The sequence below is a fragment of the Ictalurus punctatus genome, chromosome 12 (assembly GCF_001660625.3).
Source record: "Ictalurus punctatus breed USDA103 chromosome 12, Coco_2.0, whole genome shotgun sequence".
NCBI classification, from domain to species: Eukaryota; Metazoa; Chordata; class Actinopteri; order Siluriformes; family Ictaluridae; genus Ictalurus; species Ictalurus punctatus.
In genome coordinates this window covers 31,206,059-31,230,210 of record NC_030427.2, presented here as the reverse complement: position 1 = coordinate 31,230,210, position 24,152 = coordinate 31,206,059, and positions in this window count along the sequence as shown.

The following is a 24,152-nucleotide window of genomic DNA, read 5'->3' as shown; positions in this document are numbered from 1 at the left end:
GCCAACCTCATCTACAAATGTAAGTAGCTTGTTATTGTTGTCATAGCCCTCAAATGATTACTAACGTTAGTGATTTTTAACTTTATTTGACATTCTATATATGGGTTGTTTGAGCCTAACGACTTTTTAGTGTTTAAAGTTTAAAAAAAAAAAAACACTAGCTTGCCTGCGACCCTGCTTGAAGCGCCATGACAGAAATGTGTGCGATTAAGCTAACAAATTGTCCTATAATGTCAGAAAGATATCGGTTCTTTCTGATGTTGATTAATGCCAGTGGTGACATTTCACAACGGGAGTATGTAGCCATGTCGGCGGAAACTTGAGTCACTTTCAATTCAATTCAATTCAATTTTATTTGTATAGCGCTTTTTACAATAGACATTGTCTCAAAGCAGCTTTACAGAAATATCAACATGGTATACAGATATTAAAGGTGTGAATTTATCCCAACTGAGCAAGCCACTGAGTGGTGACAGTGGCAAGGAAAAACTCCCTAAGATGTTTTAAGAGGAAGAAACCTTGAGAGGAACCCGACTCAGAAGGGAACCCATCCTCATCTGGGTAACAACAGATAGTGTGTTCATTATTGACTTATATGAATAAAGTTCATTATTGACCTATATGAATTCTGTATGGCCATAGAAGCAGCCGTAGTCCCAGCAGTCTGGAATTGAAGTAGATTAGAGCTCCATCCAGAGGCAGGACATCCAAAACGGATCAGGCAGGTTCCGGAGAGCAGAGAGGATCAGGATCTCTAGTATCTCCATAAAATCGTGTGTGGCTCGACAGAAGGAGAGAGGGAGAGAAAAGATTATTAGGACTGGGAATTAGCATAATAGAGAGACTAGTCAGGGTAGGCTTGAGTAAACAAATACGTTTTAAGCCTAGACTTAAACACTGAGACTGTGTCTGAGTCCCAAACACCGAGTCACCAGTTTCCCAATGTGTAGCGAGCCAGGGTCCTAACAAATGCCCCAATTCGTGTACACTATATACTGATTCACCAAGCAGGGATCTGATTGAGACCCACCCATGGTATTTTACTGATTAAATAATAGCAAAAAAAAAATTCCAACAAAACTACATTAGATCAGATTTGTTAAATATGCAAATTTATGCATATTTCTTTTTCGCAGAACTTACATGGCCTTCTCAGAAATAAAATAAACGCTTGGGTGTGGTTAATAATCAGCACTGGGTATTCCAGTACTGCTGCACTTGTGGTTCATTTCCCAAAGTGAAAAAAAAAATATATATACAAAAACATAGACGCCTCTATCAGAGCGTGTAAAGCTCATAATAAGCTAGTTTAACTAGACTTTTACAGTACAGTTACAGGCCCGAGTGGCCACTGGTTCTGTTCTACCGTAGTGAGCTTCAAATATGCAGGCAACATTTTGGACAGAAATGGCAGCGCAGCAACAACAGCACACAGTAGCAAGTAGCTTAGCAGCAGCTACACAGCTAAACAGCTAACAATAGTGATAACTCTAATGCTGATGATTATCTTCTCAAAACAGTGATCATTATAGTCAGTGTTATAGATTTAACCGATTGCTGTGTTTGCATATGAACTGATCTAAACCAAAGCTGTGATAAACTCATTTAAAAGTAGAGAAAAAACTGTACACTGTACAGTCACTCTGTAAACAGGGAAGGAACTGGTTGTTGAGAGGACTAACCCCAAGTTGAGGGGCATTTTCTGTGTTTTTAAAAAAACTTTTTTTTTTTTTTTTTTACTGGTTGAGAACGACAAATTTCACCTCAAATTCAGCACAATATTATAGAAGATTCTGTATGATTTTCGAGTCAGAAAGGTTATAAATCCAAATGTCCTGTAAAACTGCATAAGAAGTAGAAATAACGACAAAGGCCAGATTAACGCTTAGATTAACCGTAAAGGAAGTAGGAACTGACAGAAGTTCAGAGTTTTATTTAGGAGCATATTCAATGGATCCACTGTAAACCTAAAGGAACGCACATTTAATAAAGTCACTCAGAAACACAAGTGGAAGAGAAATTGTCAGGCACCAGCAGACAAGGACGCAATTTAAATAAACAGAGCGTTCATAAAAGGACTCAAAAGTAATTAATTATGGAATTTATTATGTAGCTAATCATTAAAATAAAAGAGGAATGCGGCAGACATGAGGGTCATAAACGCTGCAAAACAGAACAACTGAAGGCATTTTCTCTACAGGAACTTTCTCTACAGGAACTACCGAGCATTTCATGTTCAGTCTGTAATGTTTTGTCTTATAAGGTTAGCGTTATAAGAATGTTCTTTACATAACGTTTGGAACTGTTCCAATGTTCTCAGAAAAATATCTTTACAGCAGATGTTATGACTGAAATATTGCTTTATCTAATGAGGTGATTTTTAATATTCTTGCTTTAAAATTATAACTGAAAAGGTGTATATATATATATATATATATATATATATATATATATATATATATATATATATATATATATATATATATATAAGCTGCAAGCTTGTTCTGTCACAAACCTGTAACAGCATTATATATGATTTTTTTTAAAGAACGTATTCAATCATTACAGAAATATAATAAATAAAGCATCATGCTATCAGCACATGCGCCAGCATAAATTGAATTAAAATAAATTTCCATATAGAAAAACGTCTCCTAATACCGTATGCATTAACTCTGGCAGGCTGTTAGCATAGAGCAAGAGAAGCAGATTCTCCAGAAAATGCTAAATACATTTCAGACGGACAGAATAAAAATATGCTCATACTGTATGCGTTCCATCCAGCGGTGCATCCGGTGCATTCAAATATTATATTCACAAAGTCCGAACTGAATTCAATAATACAACCAAGAGGTCATCGTGTCAAGAGACAAGAACAAGATGAAGATAATGACACAGTGGTCCGATCATGCAGCACAAACCAAGCCCACTCAATGCATAGGAATCATACGTCCATTCAGTGTGATCCGATCCCCAACCAATAATCAAAGTGCCAAGGTCGGCTGTGTGTGTGTTTGGTCCTTTACATGTCGAGTGGAAACACTGCTGGTAACGATCAATAGCTGTAGCAATCAATGGCCTCTTTAGGAAGTGCATGTAGATCGTATATGTGTGTGAGATGGACAGATGATAGGTCACTGAAGACGTATAGCTCCCATTATGTATGTACAAGTATCTGATAGTTGATAGGGCATTTAGGAGGGGTGTGTGTGTGTTTTCGGGGGCGGGGGGTAGGGGGTCATCCAGTGTCGATCCATCACCAGTGATTGCAAAATTTAAATTCATTGTAAAATTCAAATTATGAATATGATGTGTAAATATTCCCCATAAGCCTACGTTCAGACTAGCAAGTGAGAAGTCACATAATACGTCTCTTGTGAGGATATAGTGACTGCTACAGTCGTGCTTGTGGGCATGATCTGTCCCTTTTCATTTAGTTCTGATGAGAAACAATGGTAGCTATATGCAGCTTCTAAAGCAAAGTAACTAATCAGTGTGAAAATTGGTTGCTTGGTTTGCGTTACAAGCTTCCTTGGCAGATATTAGCAAAGCAAGCTCTTACAAATTAAGGTAAGAATTAAAGTCACAAGCAGGGAACTGAAGAAATATCGGACGGCACGAGTCAATCGTTTGGATTTGTGGCTTCACAGTGTCGGACTTAATTTGCATAGAATTGAGAAAGTCTCACTGAAATCACAGTAACATTTTAATCTCAAAGTGCCCCCCTATAATGAGAGCTCAGCACACTTCACCTCCCCACCAGCAGAGGTCACAGTCATCAGTGTCTAATAGCTACCTCCTGTTCACTTCCTGGTTTTTAGGTTTTTAAGAAGCACAGGTTGTTTGGGAGTTCTTTGCCAAACCTAATGTTTGTGTAAACTGTGGGTGCATCTCATTTCTTATTTGTGCATCCTCATGTCCTTTCCTTGCATCTTAGCCCCACCCCCTTAGCTCCACCCCCTGTCGCTCTCAAGCGACAACATGAATTAATGATGATTGTGCTCAGCCGGATTACCTCACTGCGCTTCTGCCGTTATATTGTTGGAGCTCGGTTGATGACAACATTCTGAATAATGCAAAATGCACTGATAGTATGTGAAACGTCTGGGTCATTCAACAATGAATTAATAAACACTACATGATTTATTGCATCTTTTGTGCAGCTTTGCATATCCAAACATGCAAGGATCAATTAATTGCAATACTCAGTGTAAGCATTACATTTCACACAAAATTCCATCACATCATTAAATGACTTTTTGTTTGAGATTGTGGCAGACGTAACGGAGGAGGGGAATTTACACGTGCATCAGGTTTTTCTACAAGAAACTCTTCCGCATAGAATACACCGGTGTGTCCTCGCTCCTAGCTCCTCTGGAAGCCTCCTCACCGCCTCGTTCCTCGGCCCCTCGCAGTGCAATTAGAAAATTGATATGTCCTTCAAGATGGTTGACTGCGATTGATTTCTGGGTCGCGGACTGGAAGACTGAGGAGCGAGGAAAAGAGGAAGCATCACTTTGAGGATCGAGAAGCACCCTCTGCGTAAGTCTTTTACTTGTCTCCCTTGCTGTGTTTATATTTATTTATTCTTTGGATTAAGTGTTGGCCATATTTATTAGTGCAGATAAGTGCTTAGTCGCTAACTGGCCCTATTGTATTTGAACAGTTAAAATTCCTCTTCTGTTATATATAAAATAATAATAATGATAAAAAAATAAATAAAGGTTTGGTTCTTAGTGTAGTTTATGTAGTTTGATGGTTCACGGAAGATTCTTCGATGATGCATAACCAGGGTGAAATGCTAATGCTAACGGAGTGTGCATGAACACAGCTCTGCCTTCATTACAGATCAAAGGAAAGGCATGATTAGTAGCTTCCCGCCTGTGGGTACTTAGTTATCTTAAGACTTTATCCACTTAAGCACAGAGTGGGGTTAAACAAGCTCCTGGCGCACTATGCCGTGGAATATTGACTCTTTAAATTCAAAACATCACACATTGCATGTGTTCATTTTATATTTTATTTTGGGCAACTTTACGCTGATCAGAGTGACAATGGATCAGGAGCCTATCCCAGAAGTGCTGGTCATGAGCCAGGAATTCACACACACACACACACACACACACACACACACACAGAGAGAGTCGTTTACAGCTAGGGGCAATTTTTCTTTAGCCAATCCACCTACAGGCATGTGGGCAATGGGAAGAAAATGAAGGACCCAGGAGAAACCTAGACAGACATGAGAACATGTTATGGAATGTGCTTTTGTTTCTGTCCTAGATCTGTCTAGTTCTCTGTTCTGACAACAAGGTCAACAAGCCTAACCTACCCCTGTTTGTTAGTTTCTCATAATGTTGCCTTCTTTTGACCCTGGCTTATTTTCCTGTGTTATGATTAAGTATTCCTCTAGTTTAATGTTGACTGGCTGTACTCCCCACTCCTGACTTTGATGACGATTCTTGTATTTTCCTATATCACATAAACATCACATTGAGTATTAACTTTATACTTTAACATATTAACATATACTACACATACAGCATCCATTTGAAAAAACATCTACGCCCTTTTACAACATCTGTAACCCTGACCTTATCCTCTGTAACATTTCCTATGAATTGAGTTATGTGTGTATTGGATAAATTTGCAAGTATGAGATCATGTCTGCTGTCTCTACACGACCAAACCAAAATTTATAGTCAAATCTGGCTCCTATTTGCATTGCTGATCCAAATCAGCCTCTGAAAAAGTCATAATATGATGGCAAAACATCTATTCCCCCTGGACACCCACCACGTCTCCGTTATGCAAAATCCTTCTATGACAGCGTACAAACATATCACTACATGGCCAAATCCTCCACAACACTCCCTCACACATCCATGCTGGAGCCTTCCAACATGATCAGGCAGGATGGAACGAGGCGTTTGCCTGACAATCGCGCTTTCCAAATGAACACCGAATATCCTTCTGAAATTGAAAAGCTGGCAGCCGCTATTCCACTGCTTTGTCTCCGTTCCTCTGCATTTTGATGGGTCTTTATGAAAGCTGTGTGCGGTGGAGGGATTTTTTTTATTAATTTTTCTTTTTACCCCATAACCACCACGAACACCAACACTCTGTGGAGGAGGTCAAATATTATGTGAGCGCCCATTAAATTTTAACACTGCGTGCAGCCCGGCAGGAATAAAAAAAAGCATGATATTCCTTTAGAGAGCAGCAGAAATGGAATTGCACTGGGGAATATAAAAGCTCGACCTTCGCACACCTGAAGAGCTCGTCTGAAAGGATCCACGCCGGAGCTCGACTGAATGCCAAACATCCTATTAAAAGCATGAGACAAAAGCAGGGGCTACAGGAGACAATTTGCTGTTTCCTTTCACTGCAGACACACCTTTTATTCCCATCACACCCTGGGAGAAAGAGAGAAATGTAATGTTTTGACCGGGTCTGACACTCTGTCCTTGGCTAAAACATAGCTGCACTGGCAAGTAAGAAACCATGAAGTAGTTTTTATTCATAAACATGGAATTAACTTCCTCTGTTATGCTAATGATACACAGCTGTATGTTTCAGAAAATCCAGATGACAGACAGCAGCTTTATAAAGTTGAGGATTGTGTAAAGGACATTATACGTTGGATGCTTAATAACTTCCTCTTACTTAATTCTGATAAGACAGAACTTCTACTAGGACCATGTGTAGCTAGAAGTAATCTTTCTGATCACAGTAACTCTGGATAGACTTTCCGTTTCATCATGTGCAGCAGTAAAAGATCTTGGAGTAATTATTGACTCCAGTCTTTCATTTGACGCTCATGTATTCTTACTAGGATAGCCTTCTTTCATCTCAGAAATATTTCTAAAATATGAAATATATTGTTACTACATGATGCTGAAATATTAGTTCATGTTTCGTCACCTCTAGATTAGATTACTGTAATGCCTTACTGTCTGGATGTTCCAGTAGGAATATAAATAAACTCCAGTTAGTCCAGAATGCAGCTGCAAGAGTCCTAACTAGAACCAGAAGATATGACCGCATCACCCCGATCTTATCCACACTGCACTGGTTCCCAGTGAAATCTCGCATTAATTATAAAATACTATTATTAACCTATAAAGCACTAAATGGTCTTGCACCATGGTCTTGCACCACAGTACTGGGGCAGTGGTGGCTCAGTGGTTAAAGGCTCTGAGTTACTGATCAGAAGGTCAGGAGTTCAAGCCCTAGCACTGCCAAGCTACCACTGTTGGGCCCTTGGGCAAGGCCCTTAACCCTCAATTGCGCAATTGTATGAAATGAGATAAATGTAAGTCGCTCTGGATAAGGGCGTCTGCCAAATGCCATAAAAAAAAAAGTACCCGAGCAAACTTTTCTATGATCTGCCACCCCTACTTAGATCAAAATGTGCAGGCTATTTGTTGGTACATTGAACAATGAAAGCTACAGCAGGGGGAAGGGCTTTCTCTTACAAAGCCCCACAGTTATGGACCAGCCTTCATATTAGTGTTCGGGACTCAGACACAGTCTCAGTGTTTAAGTCTAGGCTGAAAACATATTTGTTTACTCAAGCCTACCATGAGTAGAATTTCTTTTACACAAAGCACAGTCTTATCCATTATGGGATAGTAAGCATACCTAATAATCTCTCCCTCTCTTTACCTCCCTCTCTCATTCTGTCGAGCCACACATGATTTTATGGAGATGCCAGTGATCCTGACATTTTCTGCTGTCCAGACCTGCCTGATCCATCCTGATGCCCGATCTCTGGATGGAGCTCTCATCAACTGGAGGCTACATTCTGCCACTGAGGATGACCTCAAGCAGTGCAGCCTGGAGACTGCCGAGGATGGTCTCAATTGAAGTACCATGGAAATGGTTTTGGACTTCAATTCCACATGGACATTCTCGCTGTGGTTGCTGGGACTACGGTTGCTGCGATGACCTTGGGACTGCAAGTACCACATACAATTTTGCACTCAAGTCTCCTTTAGTGAACAGTGGACTAGTTCAACAAACAGACTTCATATAAAAACCATAATGAACTTTCTTTTACTTTCACACTATCCGTTGTTACCCAGATGAGGATGAGTTCCCTTCTGAGTCTGGTTCCTCTCAAGGTTTCTTCCTCATATCATCTTGGGGAGTTTTTCCTCACCTCCATCACCACCGGCTCGCTCAATATGGATAAATTCACACACTTAAAATCTGTGTACTGTGTTTATATGTTTCTGTAAAGCTGCTATGAGACAATGTCCATTGTTAAAAGTGCTATACAAATAAAACCGAAATTAAATTGAAGTAGTTTAAAATCTGCACACATTCACAAGCACGTTTGATTGTGTGGGTTAAAATACTTGTACTACTCTAATGACAGTTATAATTATTAAAAGGATACACCTTTTAAACTATATTATGTAAGGCATATGGGGAAATATTCAGGCAGTGTGGTGTGATGAAGCAGAATTACTGCTACCGTTGCATAGTACATCCGCAGCATTTTCCAACAATTACACTACTGCATTTATTAAAGAACAGAAGATCAGAAATTTTATCCTTTTTTTGTTACATTTAGTGTTGCAGAACTTAACTGTCATTCTCCCAATAGCTTCTCTCTTTGCAGAGAGGTTTAGAGATACAGGATCACTGATCAGTCAGTGAGGAGATGTGTGAAGAGTTCAGATATTATATTTCAGAGAGCGACCTTTCCAAAATTTCATGCCGTGCCATCTCCAGTGGGTAAATCAGACTTTATTACAAGCTCAGTTGCAGGTTCCTGGTGTGAGCTGATGCATTGGGATGGATCTGTTGGTTCTACTGTGTCTGGTCTTGATGTTTTGGCAGCACTGCTTCCACATATGAAAAGGGAGAAAAGCAAGGGTTGAGTGGACATCATGGCTAAGTGCGAGAGCATTGGCCATATGTCAAAATAAGCATAAGCTCTGCATTTAGACATTTTGTTATCGCTCGGTTGCACCTGAACCTTGCTGTAATTACTTGAAGCAGCAGTAGAGGATGGGCCACTGCAGAGCTCAGAGCGCTTGTAATCAGCTATTCGGGGCTAGAATTAAAATTCAACTCAAACACAGACACCCCACCCTGCCTAATTTCTATCACTGACTTATAAGCGTAAATAATGGTGAAGACGCAATTAAAAGGCAAGCGAATAAATCATTTAATGCAAGCGTTAAGTAAATTAAAAGTGGTAATGAGGCAGAAACATTAGGCCTGTTAGACCAGGGAATTTTTTTTCTCTTTTTCTTCTTCAAAGTAATGCATCCTAAGGGCTTAAAAAAAGAGAAATAATTAGAGAAATAATCATGCATAAATCATTTGAGATATTAGAGGTAAGATAGAAGAGTCAGCTGGGGTATAAATGATGGTCTTCCTTTCAAATTACACTGAGTCAGAATAGTAATTCTCCATGAATCACGTTAAAGCGGATCTAACAGCGGGATGGTTGACCATACTAATGACTAAGCTTTTAATTACAGCGTGAATAAATGCTGAAATAAAGTAATATCATTGGGATCAGTATTCGAAGGGGGTGCGACAGGCAGAAATGCCATAGCAGGCCAACATTTTCCTGCGTAATCAATATTTACAGTATATTAGTGCGTATTTCAGGGTTGGGATATCGGATGCAATTTGAAGATTAATGCAAAAAAAAAAGTATACAATAAGAAGGAGAATGCTAACATTTTTGTGAACTAATTGATTTTCATTAACAGCGTATTTCTAGTGTAAATACGCTGAGAAATGATTACAGATGAATTAGTTTGTATCCAGTTTGATGAATGAGGCTCAGTATTGGCAAAGGTTGTCTTTTAATACAGTATGTATCATCAGATTGCCTTAATATCAGCAGGCCAAATGAGGAGCCTTGTGGTACGCCCTTGCTTTGCATTAGCATGCCACGCAGCCAATGAAATGCCTATCAGATGAGTAACACTTGAGGGAGCTCAGATCCTGAAAACACAAGGAAGAGATTAAGGAGATCAAGGCAGAGAGACAAGGAGGAATGGACGTGGCATAATCAGACAGCTAAAGATGAGCAGCTCCCTTTAAGTGACTGATGCAAAAAGCACAATAGAGAGACCGATTTTGAGGCGGCTGCAGTAAAATCCTTGTGCCGCTCAAGAGGCTTTAGGAGGTGGGGAAGCACGGAGTGACAGATAGAGGGAGAGAGAGAGAGAATTTTTAGATCCTTAAAGGTCAAGATTAAGCATTCAGATAAACGCTGTGAAATGAACTGCTTTTAGAGAGAGACGGAGACTCTGCAAAGGAAAAGGTGACGGCGGTGTCGGAAAACAAGCACGCCACCGTTCAGAATGTGAGACACGACCTTCAAAATGAACAATTTCAGACTGGGAAAGTAATTCAGTAAGAAAATGTTCTCATCATAGATCTATGAATAATGTATTATTACCATTTGCTGTGGCTAACTGTAAACAGTGGGGGGAAAAAAGTCTTGCGGGGTCAGTAATGTTGTGCGTATCAGCAAACAGCATTTCCATTTCTAATTTCACCCCAGTGCTCTTGGCATTCTTGATACATGATTTCAGTAAGACTCGGTAGGGTATCTTGTAGGATGGCGGAGGAGTTGATGCTTTCTGCTTATTTTGGGACACATTATCCTATGAAATGATCCAGTTCAGCATTGTGTTTCTGATTGAGTTGTTTATTTGATAGATCAGGATAACTGCATCTCACAGTGGTTACCAGTAATATATTGGTCGCATAATGAAGGATGGATATCAAGAAGCTCTGGTGGACAAATCAGTATCACGGGTGCCCCGGACTGCCAGCTTTTTTTTTGTCCAGGCTATTAGTTGTTCTGTAATTGCCCATTCAAGTAGGTTCAATACCCAGAAAAGGAAAATCTTACTCCTTACTGACATTCACTAAACAGAACTTAATGTTTGGTATGTATTTTTAATGTACTTCATGGTGGTGAGACACACATCAATAGCAAGCTACTCATTCAGAATCTGTCTGGTTGATGGTAGTTGAATAGGCGATCTTGTCAAAATGTAGGAACGTAATAAAATGCAGCGCAAACCACTAAACACAGTCACCTCAAAGCTAAACTTCCATCCGTCCATCCATCCATCTTCTATACCGCTTATCCTTTTCAGGGTCATGGGGAAACTGGAGACACAAGGCGGGGTACACCCTGGACAGGGTGCCAATCTATTGCAGTGGACAATCACACACCCATTCATACACTACGGACACTTTAGACATGCCAATCAGCCCCACATGCATGTCTTTGATCTGGGGGAGGAAACCGGAGTACCCGGAGGAAACCCCCGCAGCATGGGGAGAACATGCAAACTCCGCACACACAGGGCCACGGTGGGACTTGAACCCCCGACCCTGGAGGTGTGAGGCGACCATGCTAAACATTTACATTTACATTTATTCACTTAGCAGACGCTTTTATCCAAAGCGACTTACAAATGAGAAAGATACAAGCAAAGCGATTTATCAAGCAGAGAACAATACAAGTAGTGCTACCATGCAAGATCCATTAATTGAATTCCAGAAGAAGCAAAGTGCAGAGTAGAGGTGTAAGTGCAATTTTTATTTTTTTTTATTTTTTATTATGAGTTGGTTAGGTGTTCATAGAAGAGGTGGGTCTTTAGCTGTTTTTTGAAGATGGTGAGAGATTCTGCGGTCCGGATTGAGATTGGAAGTGCATTCCACCACTTAGGAACAGCTAGTGTTAAACACTAACTGTCAAACACTTAAACACTAAGCCACCGTGCGCCCCTCAAAGCTAAACTTGTCAAGAGAAAGAATGACGCTACCCAGATTTGAGAATTAGCTTTTATGTGTGACAGAAAATTGGTCAGTTGAGGGAAAGTTGGTCAGTTGAGAGAAAGTTGGTCAGTTGAGGGAAAGTTGGTCAGTTGAGAGAAAGTTGGTCAGTTGAGGGAAAGTTGGTCAGTTGAGGGAAAGTTGTTGAAAGTTATTATCATTTGTCATGGTTGCAAACACGTGCTGCATTAGAAATGTTGTTAGAAGATTATATCGTAATAATCATACACTTGTTACTTTTTCTTAGTCTGTATTAATGCATGTAACTAGGTAACTAACTTGCCATACATTATTAAATTACATTAGCTAACAATTTTTAGCCCATTCACTCTAGCTTCCACTTGCCCATTTGGCTAGCTCATAAGTTTATCATTTATTATCCTCTCAGAAGTGAAGTTACATATTGTAATGTTATTCAAGCAATCAAATGATCGCTCTAACCTTTGTAACTTTTCATACAGTTTGAGTCATATAAACTTGCAGGCCTGATTAGTTGTACTTTCTGTATTTGTCGAGGCAATTTCAATAAATGTACTGGCCTGGATACACAGTTGACCATCTACCTGGTGCAGATTTGAAATGTTTCGTGATAAACATGTTTTTTTTTTCATTATTCCAGACCTACTATTTGTTGTCTCCCAGTTTCTTTGTCTTGACTTGTTCAAGGGAAAACTCAACCAGAGTCCCATGTCTTTCAACGCTCTATTATTTATTGTTTGACATTTAGCAATAGCAGCACTTCGCTTTAATTAAAGGGTCCACATCTTCTGTCAATGACAAATGGACGTCTTGGCCTGGCTAGGAAGTGGAGCATGAGCTTAGGTTCCTTAACCTCCTCTAGTGATGATTAACAGCAGTGGGTAATGTGGAAGAGGATCATGGCATCATGCTTCCGTTTAACTCTATGGCTGGTCAATGTAAATAACTGCTGCTGTGTTGCTGTCTCAGTATCTCAGAGGATGTGGCTTGATTGGGAATGTGTGTGTTTAAGCTTTTTGGTTTATTATCTGCTTATAAAGGCATGCAAAGCCGTCTGAGATTATATTATATTATATAATTTATATATATATATATATATATATATATATATATATATATATATATATACACACACAATAATGCCTCATGATTGCAAATCTGACATACAGTATAAGCCATGTTCAGAATGGAGTAAATGACAAAGCTTTTCTTACAACTTCATTTGTACAATTAACAAAGAAAAAAATCTCTTGTTTCAATTTACACGTCAACTGCCATCACAGCCTCATGGACTCACGTTTGCAAATTAGCAACAATTCTCCCAAGCCAGCTCTGACATCAGTGCAGCTGCAAATCACAGGTTTATATCAATGTGCTCATTTTAATACGTTATTGTATCCATAGTAACAGCTCTACATAAATGGATCAAAAATCTGTGTAATCGCTGATATGGTGAAGTTTTCTGTAAAGAGACATTTTATTGAAAAAGAAAGAAACCACTGGTGTACTAACAACTAGACATGGAACAGGTTGGCCAAGGAAAAAAACAGCAGCTGATGACAGAAACATTGTGCGAGCTGTGCAGAAAAACCCCAACAACCTTCACAGGGAGGGGTGAAGTTATCACAATCCACCATTCGAAGAAGAGCAGAAAAATGGGAAGAAATCCCCAAGACAAAAATCAACTGAAAGAATATGCACTACAAACCTGGAAAAGCATCACAAAAGAAGAATGCAAGAGTGTGGTGATGTCAGTGGGTCACTGGCTTCATGCAGTTACTGCAACCAAGTATTAATTGTTATTTACTTTAATTCACTTTAAGACCACCTGTTCTTATACTTCCTATTGCTCAACTAAAATTGTGTGGTCTGCCACCAAAGATTTCATATTCTAAGTTGTCTAACACATCTAGATGTGAAAATCAGGTCTCATATTTACTGAAATTCCAATCTATCGTCTCATATTCGTCTTTTGATATCAAAACCAAATGTCTTCAATGTATAGCAAAAACTAAATAATTAACATTCTTGCTGTTCCATTACTTTTGGTGGAGAATGTATACAGCAAATGAGCTATGTGTATATATATATATATATATATATATATATATATATATATATATATATATATATATATATATATATGTGTGTGTGTGTGTGTGTGTATATATATATATATATATATATATATATATATATATATATATATATATATATATATATATATATATATATATTTATATATATAATATTTATATAGTAAGATACAACAGTCAACTGCATGATAGTAAACTGATTTAAGACTATTTGAGTCAGGTTTTATCTGACTCTCTAAAATCTGAGGAATTTGCCCAGTGGTCAATCAAACACAATCCATTTTTAATGAAACAATATTAAAACCATTCAGCTGTTCTGTGATTGTCTTTTATTATTACATGCTGCACAGTTATATCATCATGAATAAAGCATAGGTTTGAGAAAGACTAAAACCTGTGGCAAGAAGTCAAAAGTAGCCTACTAGTGCTCTCTGTTAGACATCCTTTAGTCTGTATCCTTATGTACTTACACACAGTGACACAAAGAGAGCTATTCAACACTGTCACAGGGGTCACATGTGTATAATTATACAGGAGTGTGATAACTAGCTTGTTTTAATCCTTATTTGGCTAAATCGTCTAAAGCAAGGAGCTAAAATAGGTAATGGCTGCACCGTGAGAGCACAGTAGGTCAGTGTGAAAAGTGGGTAGGCTTTCTGCAGATCTAACAATGCACTATAATTTACGTATGTTAGAGGTGAGCAACTTTTTTTTTTAACAAGCTCCAACTTCTAAAACATGGCCACAAACCTCTATTATTGGACATAAATATCTATCTATCTATCTATCTATCTATCTATCTCACACGCATGTAAAAAGTATGTGTGTATGTGTGTGTGTGTGTTTATATATCACTAAAGAAAGAAAAAAAGAAAGAAAACAGGGAAAAAAACACATTAAATCTCACAAATACTATAGACCCGCTTGTCCATTACACCCCTTCTGCCCCACTACCCTGGCCTCACCCTGTACCCTGTGTGTACCCTGTACACACACACACACACACACACACACACACACACGCACACACAACACACATTATCTCTATAACTACACCTTGGGTATAAACATGACTGGCGAACATTAATTAACCGCATTCCCCAGCCAATGTTCCCCAAAAAAACACCACACCACGACCTTTTATCCTCTTTTGTTTATTGTTAGTCTTTGATTTGTCCATGCCCTTGTTTTATGTTTTGATTATACACGACCATGCTTACATACAAAACAACCCAATACAATACCGCTAACAGGTAACCTAGCGGCTTCACAGCAACACCCACATAAAGCCATTAGCATATCATCTGACACTTATGCGTCAACATACAACGATAGTACACCTCTGATAAACACAGCAAAATATCTCCCAAAAACATGACATCAATCAAATTCCTGACGGAACATCTGTGGTATAGGCTCTCAGGTTAAAAAAAAAAACAAAGTACTACAGCACCTCACTACACTTAACACAGATACAACGCGGGAAATAAGTATTGAACGTATCAACATTTTTTTCAGTAAATATATTTCCAATGAGGTTCTTCACATGAAATTCTCACCAGACATCAGTATTAACTCAAGAAATCCGGAAATATAAATAATTCACAACATTAAAGTCCATAAGTAAAGTTATGTGTAATAAAGTGGAATGACACTGGAAAAAAGTATTAAACACGCTAAGAAAAAGCAGTTGTCCAAAGCAAGGTAAGGCAAGGAACCGGCTGAAATCCGCAAGTAATTACACCCCCTATCTGTGCAAATTAATATCAGCTGGGTTAGTACATTGATGGTATGTTAAAAGGCTTTTCATTACCAAGGAGTCACACAAGAAACATCTCATGATGTGCAAAAGCAAAGAGCTCTCCCAAGACCTTTGCATCCTTATTGTTGCGAATCATATTGATGGAATCGGATACAGACGTTTTTCAAAACTTCTGAATCCTCCAGTAAGCACCATTGTGGCCATTATCCACAAGTGGAAGAAACATCACTCCGTCATCAACCGGCCATGCACAGGAGCTCGTCACAAGATTTCTGACCAGGGAGTCAGAAGAGTAGCCCAAGAGCCAAGGACCACTCGGATAAAGCTCCAGAAACATTTGGAGGCAGCAGGTGCCATTGTCACAGAGAAAACAATAGGCAGTGCACTCCACCGCTCACACTCACCCCACAAGACTCCATTACTAAAGAAAAGGAGTGTTGAAGCTCGTTTAAAGTTTGCTACAACTCATTTGGACAAGCCTATGAAATACTGGGAGAGTGTAGTCTGGTCAGACAAGAACAAAATGTAACTTTTTGGCCATCATACTACACACCATGTTTGGAGAAGAAATGGCACTGCACATCACCCTAAAAACACTACACCAACAGTGAAGTTTGGAGGTGGAAGCATCATGGTGTGGGGCTGTTTTTTATTGCATGGTACTGGCAGATTTCATATAATTGAAAGAACAATAAATGGAGGCCTTTACCGGGAGATTCTTGACAAGAATCTGCTGTCATCGACCAGGACGATGAAGATGAGATGTGGGTGGATCTACCAGCAGGACAACAATCCAAAGCTTACAGCAAAGGAAACTCTCAATTGGTTTCAGAGAAAAAAAATCAAGGTGTTAGAATGGCCCAGTCAATCACCTGACTCGAATCCAATTGAACAAGATTTAAAGACAATATGTTTAGAAGAATGGTCCAAAATCACACCTGAATACTGCGGATCATTAATTTCTTCATACAGGAAACGTTTTGAAGCTGTCATTACAAAGAAAGGCTTCTCCACTAAGTATTAAATACATTCCACTTAGCGTGTTCAATACTTTTTTCCTGTGTCATTCCACTTTATTACACATAACTTCATTTATGGACTTTAATTTGTGTATTTCTTAAAAATGTGTGGATTTCTTGAGTTAATACCAAATTCTGGTGAAAATTTCATGTGAATAGACTCATCCCCGATTGTATGTTCTTACTTCAAGAAACACATCTTTCAGAATCAGACATTCGCAAACTACACATTCCACAATTCAATCACATTTTCTCTGCTGCCCTCTACAACACCAAACAAAGTGGTGTAGCAATTTTGATAAACAGAAAAATCTCATTCGTTCACAACACTACTATTACCGACCCTGACGGCAGATACATCTTAATAAACATCTCTATCAAGAACACCATGATGACCATAGAAAATATATATGGACCAAATATAATCAACCCCTCGGCCTTCTGTACCTTTTTCATACATATCACCAACTTACCAGACAGCAACACCCAAAATGTCCAAATTGGGCCCAAAGTGTCAATATTTTTGTGGCCACCATGATTTTCCAGCACTGCCTTAACCCTCTTGGGCATGGAGTTCACTAGAGCTTCAGAGGTTGCCACTAGAGGTTGCCTCTTCCACTCCTCCATGATGACATCACAGAGCTGGTGGATGTTAGAGACCTTCCGTTTGATGATGCCCCACAGATGCTCAATAGGGTTTAGGTCTGGAGACATACTTGGCCAGTCCACCACCTTCACCCTCAGCTTCTTTAGCAAGGCAGTCATCGTCTTGGAGGTGTGTTTGGGGTCGTTATCATGCTACAATACACACTGGGATCATGCTCTGCTTCAGTCTGTCACAGTACATGTTGGCATTCATGGTTCCCTCAATGAACTGTAGCTCCCCAGTGCCGGCAGCACTCATGCAGCCCCAGACCATGACACTCCCACCACCATGCTTGACTGTAGGCAAGACACACTTGTCTTTGTACTCCTCACCTGGTTGCCACCACACACGCTTGACACCATCTGAACCAAATAAGTTTATCTTGGTCTCATCATAGACCACAGGACATGGTTCCAGTAATCCATGTCCTTAGTCTGCTTATCTTCAGCAAACTGTTTTTGGGCTTTCTTGTGCATCATCTTTAGAAGAGGCTTCCTTCTGGGACGACAGCCATGGAGACCAATTTGATGCAGTGTGTGGCGTATGGTCTGAGCACTGACAGGCTGACCCCCCACCCCTTCAACCTCTGTAGCAATGCTGGCAGCACTCATACGTCTATTTCCCAAAGACAACCTCTGGATATGACGCTGAGCACGAACACTCAACTTCTTTGGTCGACCATGGCGAGGCATGTTCTGAGTGGAACCTGTCCTGTTAAACCACAGTATGGTCTTGGCCAACATGCTGCAGCTCAGTGTCAGGGTCTTGGCAGTCTTCTTATATCCTAAGCCATCTTTATGTAACGCAACAATTCTTTTTTTCAGATCCTCAGAGAGTTCTTTGCCATGAGGTGCCATGTTGAACTTCCAGTGACAAGTATGGGTCAGTGTGAGAGCGATGACACCAAATTTAACACACCTGCTCCCCATTCACACCTGAGACCTTGTAACACTAACAAGTCACATGACACCGGGGAGGGAAAATGGCTAATTGGGCCCAATTTGGACATTTTCACTTAGGGGTGTATTCAATTTTGTTGCCAGCAGTTTAGACATTAATGGCTGTGTGTTGAGTTATTTTGAGGGGACAGCAAATTTACACTGTTACACAAGCTGTACACTCACTACTTTACATTGTAGCAAAGTGTCATTTCTTCAGTGTTGTCACATGAAAAGATATAATCAAATATTTACAAAAATGTGAGGGGTGTATTCACTTTTGTGAGATATTGTACATATTACTCACCAAAAACTCACCACAAACTCTCTAATTGATTATTTTCTAACCAGTAACCCATTAATACCAGCTATATCAATCACACAGATTCATTCTATTACAATCAGTGATCATGCCCCTGTATCCTTCATCTGGACTACAAATCACCTTTAGAAGACAGTTTTTAGATGGCAGTTTAACACATCACTGCTCAGAGATCCAGAATTTGATAGCTTTATCAAAAGAGAATGGGCATTCTTCATTGAAATAAATGATTTGCCAGAAACCCTGCCAGAGCTACTATGGGAAACAAGGAAAGCTACTCAGAGAAGAAAAATAATATCCTATGCAACATATAAGAAAAAGAAAAACATAAAAAATGGAAATAAGTTAAAACAAAAAACTAAAGAATTAGAGCGTTTAACGGCAGTCAACCCCACAGAAAGGACCGAAATGGAATTAAGGAAACTCAAGCTAGTATATAATGACCTCATAAATGAAAAAAAAACAAAACAATTCCTAAGACAAAGACTCAGACATGAAAACTTAAGTTAATATAACAATATTAATAAATATAATAGAATAAAACAGTACATTTTGAGTATAATAATAAATCTGGAAAATTCCTAGCAAATCTCATAAAACGAAAGATAGAAAAACAACAGTCCCAACCATCAAGAACTCAGCAGGAAAGACCATACAAACCTCAGAGGGAATTAATAATACATTTTGATCATTATTTCAAAACTTATACTCATCACCTGCATATCCGGACACAGAAGACATTAATTATTTCCTAAATAATATCAAACTACCAAAATTAACTGAAGAACAAGCAATATCCTTAGATAAACCAATAGAACCTGAAGAGATCTATAACGCCTCTAACAGTACGGCCAATAATAAAACACGTGGTGGTTTTCCAGCAGAATTCTACAACCACTTCTGGATTATCCTGGCACCACTATTCAACAGATTAGTATCCAAAATTAAACAGAATATAACACTACATACAGAAAAGAATACCACCAGTATATCACTTCACCTAAAACCCAACAATTTGGGTTACTGTCCTTTATCTCTGATCAACACATACACAAAAATAATAAGCAAGACACTAGCTAATAGAATAGAAACAGTTACTATGCAATAAAATCAGTATCTCTGACATACCCTTCATTGATACTACTCCATCTTATACCTGTCCTCTCCATGTCCTGCACCCACCACTCACCCATGGGGGTGAGTGGTGGGTGCATGTTCAAAAAAAACAAAAAAAAACAAACAAAAAACATGGCCACAGGCATTCAGCACCTTGATACATTTTCATAGACAATCTCACAGCAATTTTCTGAACCTGACTGGGTTTTGGTCAAAATTGTCATTTAAAATGAGTATTTTTCTGCCTATCGCATTCCTTATTATGATAGATATATTTCACCAATATGAGGTGGAAATCTTTTTATTTACTTTCAAATGTTGCCTTCTAAACATCAGGCTTTGACGAAGCTGAATGTACGAGGTTGGCGAGGGACTGAATGTGTATAGCTGCTATAAAGTAACTGAGAACAGGAACTAACCTGATAAATGTACCTATAAATGGATAAAATGTATGACTTCTTGTTCATTAATTAACATAAATTAAAATTACTGCCAAAATGCCATGGTGTAAGAGGAATACCACACTTGGGGGCATGCCAACATGCCTTGGGGTAGTAGCAGTAACTCTGCCGTGCACAGTGTTTTACTACTTTTCTTGTGATTGAGATTTATTGTATGTAAACAAGAAACATATTTTAGTTCCCAGGCAGCCACACATACATAGGAGTTTTGAAACACGGAACATTTGGAACATGTAGAAGTCCTGAGAAACAGAAGTTGATCAAATTCTGGAAGTGTCATGTCTCTGAGCTCTCTCCTCATCCCCACAGAGCCCTGGAGTTCAATTATCTCAAGCTGAAATCCAGCAGGAACGATTTCAGCATCCAGATAGAAAGGATCTGCAGATCTTGCGAATACAGCCTGTTCTTTCCTAAACTGCTCGAGTCTTGTGCCGAATATCTGCTTCGAGAATTCAAGCCCAAAGCTGTGGAAGCTACAACTGTAATCCTTCTGAAAAAAAGGGCTTCTTGGGGTGTTGGGGAAAAAGTGTCACATTCCCTTTTCTTGAACTGGCCTCATTTCAAATGTAGAGCCTCAAACACATCACAAATCAATTTCTTTTTACCGTGTGCTTTCAGCTTAAGTTTCCAAAAGGCATAAAGGACAGATCAGCAATCCACCATGACTCATGACTGAATTGTCCTTTCCACACTGTAAAAAAAAAACAGCCTGATTTCATTTCACAGAGAAGAGTGTTGTTTTAAAACCCAACATTATGGTGCTTTCTTCAGTGTCTTGATCTTTTAACTTTCTGTCCTCACCTCAACAAGTATAGAGCATAAAATTGTTTTAAAATTACTTTCTTTCCATACAAGACATGTGATCGTGCCTTGAATCAGATATGATAGTACTGATATGATCAGATAGCAGATATGATAGTACTGAAACATCGTGAAATTTAGGGTCAGTGCTATATTCAAGGATTCCTAATGACAAAATTATTTCATGACATTTTCTCAAACATATCTGATTGTATCTCTCAGTTGTCTTCTGCTTGCTGTATTCCATTTTGATTGCTGAATGTATTTAGCGTGACCATCCCTGATTGGCCAATCTATTGTTCAAATAACACAAATCAACAGGTCGAGAGGCTAAAGGTGATTTTCAGGATGATGCTCACACCACCATGCTTCACTCTGTACATATCGATCCAACCAAGAGGCCAAGGGTAACTCTAAAGGAGCTGGACAGATCCACATCTCAGATGCTAGAAGCTGTTAACAGGACAGTGATAGCTGGACCTCGTGGAAGAGTGGTGAGCCATATGATATCCTGTTAAAGAGTTTGGGGGAAAGCATGCTGAAGACTCAGCAAACATGTGGGAAGTGGATCCTTGATCTGATGAGAGTTTTTGGCCCGTGTTTGGTGGAAACCAAACACCCTGAGACCTTGTAGCATCATAGTGAGAATTGCCCTTAGTCTCCTGGTTGCTTCTTTGACTAATCCCCTCCTTACCCTTAGGCTGACTTTTGATGGACGGCCTTCCTTCAGGCAGAATTGTGGTTATTCACACCATATTCTTTCCATTTTTTAAATAGCAGATTTAATGTCGCACTGTGGGACGTTCAGAGATTAATTTCTGTGTTTATAGTCATGTTAAAAAACACCAGGAGGTACAGTAGCTTGTAGTGTGCCAAAGTCTAATCAAGGCACCATACTCTCTCTCTCTGTCTCTCTCTCTCTCTCTCTGTATTTCTTTCTCTCTCTCTCTCTCTCTCTCTCTCTCTCTCTCTCTCTCTGTATTTCTGTCTGTCTCTCTCTCTCTCTCTCTCTGTATTTCTCTCTCTCTCTCTCTCTCTCTCTCTCTCTCTCTCTCTTTCTCTCTGTATTTCTCTCTCTCTCTCTCTCTCACTGTTTGGCTCCCTCTGTTTTATTCAAATTCTCTCTCTCTTCCTCTTTGTCTTGTCTGGTGGTGTCCCAGTGCAGAAGTGAGAGGTCTATGTGTTCACTAATGACTTACTGGGATAATTAAGAGGGCTGTCCAGTGCCCAGTGGGGCCTACGAGGCAGGCACACACACACACACACACGGCCACACACACACATACAGGCAGGTTTTAATGAGAGCCCTTCAGTCTTCAGACAGTCAGGGTACATTGACTTTAATGACCCTCACAGCAAAGCTGGGATCAACCTCTCTCTCTCTCTCTCTCTCTCTCTCTCTCTCTCTCTCTCTCTCTCTCTCTCTCTCTCTCTCTCGCACGCACACACACACACACACACACACACACACACACACACACAAACACTGAAGCAGACATCCTGTCTATGTGGATCTGAAGAAGGAGTGAGTGCAGAAGGAGAGGATAACGTGTGTGTGTGTGTGTGTGTGTGTGTGTGTGTGTGTGTGTGTGTGTGTGTGTGTGTGTGTGTGTGTGTACTAGTCAGTAGAAGAGGAGTTCACAATCCCGTCACACACCGCTGTGCTACCTGCACTCCCTAATCAAAGCGGCTCATTCAGGGCCCTGACATGTTCAAAGATACAGCTCTCTCTCTCTCTCTCTCTATCTCTCTCTCTCTCTCTCTCTCTCTCTCTCTCTCTCTCTCTCAATCTCTCCCTCTCTCTCTCTCTTTGTGTCACACTCAGAGAAGATAGCCATTAAATCGAAGGATTACACAAAAATGATTGCATTGGGAAAATGAGCAATATTATTACACTGAGAAAATTACAACCTGGCTAATATCATAATATGCTCAAATTACTAATATAATCAACTGAAATAATGAACATGTTAAAGGAAGAAAAGTAGTTAATATATCAGGAGAAGCTAGCTGTTAAATGTGTAACATGTTTGTTTATAGCTACTATTACATGCAAAAAGTCAGGAAATAACTTGTTTCACAGAAGTCTCACAACGTTAAACGTAACTATAAATGGATATAAATGACATTGTTGATTAATCAATAGAATGCTCATTGCTGTGGTATAAGAAGAATAGAACACTTGATATGCTGGAGCTCTGGGAAAAGAGTCAATATATTAAATGAGAAAAGTCTGTTTATTGGGGACTGTTTTGGTGTCGCGTCTTTATTCTCAGCGTAGAAACCGTTCCAGTGTTTAATTCATAAAGCAGAATTAATTTCACTCTCAAGCCTGGCTGTGAGCTTTAAACAAGCTGCTGCTGAAAATGACAGAATGGACTCAGCCAATCATACCAGATAGCAAACAGCTTCCCACTGGCACGGGAGCCAAAATTCATCAGCATGAACAACACAGCGTGTGTGTGTGTGTGTGTGTGTGTGTGTGTGTGTGTGTGTGATCACAGTGTATTTCCCAGGTCTGACACTGACGGTTGTTATTTTGCTCGTGGCGGCTGTCAAACTGAACACAGCTTAATTGAGCGCAAGTGGATGAACAGCAGGACAGATAGAGAGAGACAGAGAGAGAGAGAAACAGAGACACAATAGGACAAAAGGGGACAGATAGACAAGGTAAGAGATATAGCAGATAAAGAGAGAGCAGATAGAGACACAGATAAAGAGAACGGATAACAGGAGAGAAAGAGGAAGAGTGAGAAACAAGAAGTGACAGAAAGAGAAAGACAGAGAGAAACAGAGCGTGAGACAGGGGGATAAATGTAGAGAGAGGGAGAAAGAGAGGGATAATGGGAGAGAGACAGAGAGAGAGAAAAAAGAGAGACTTTTCAATGCCTTTAATCAAGGGTCAGTTTTGCATATTTACATGAAAGAAAACCTCAGACCTTCATTCTCCTGCATCATGACATTCACTGAGTAACTGTGGTGTGATAGTTTAGATGGTTCCATAACTTTATTCAGCTTCTTTTTCTCTTCCCCTATTTCCAGCTCTGCTATATTATCCTTAACCTCAGCAGTGTTTCTGTGTCTCGGTGTGTTCCTGAGTGAGCACTGTGGTTTCTCCTCCTGCTGCTGGTTTCTCCTCCTGCTTCTGGTTTCTCCTCCTGCTGCTGGTTTCTCCTCCTGCTG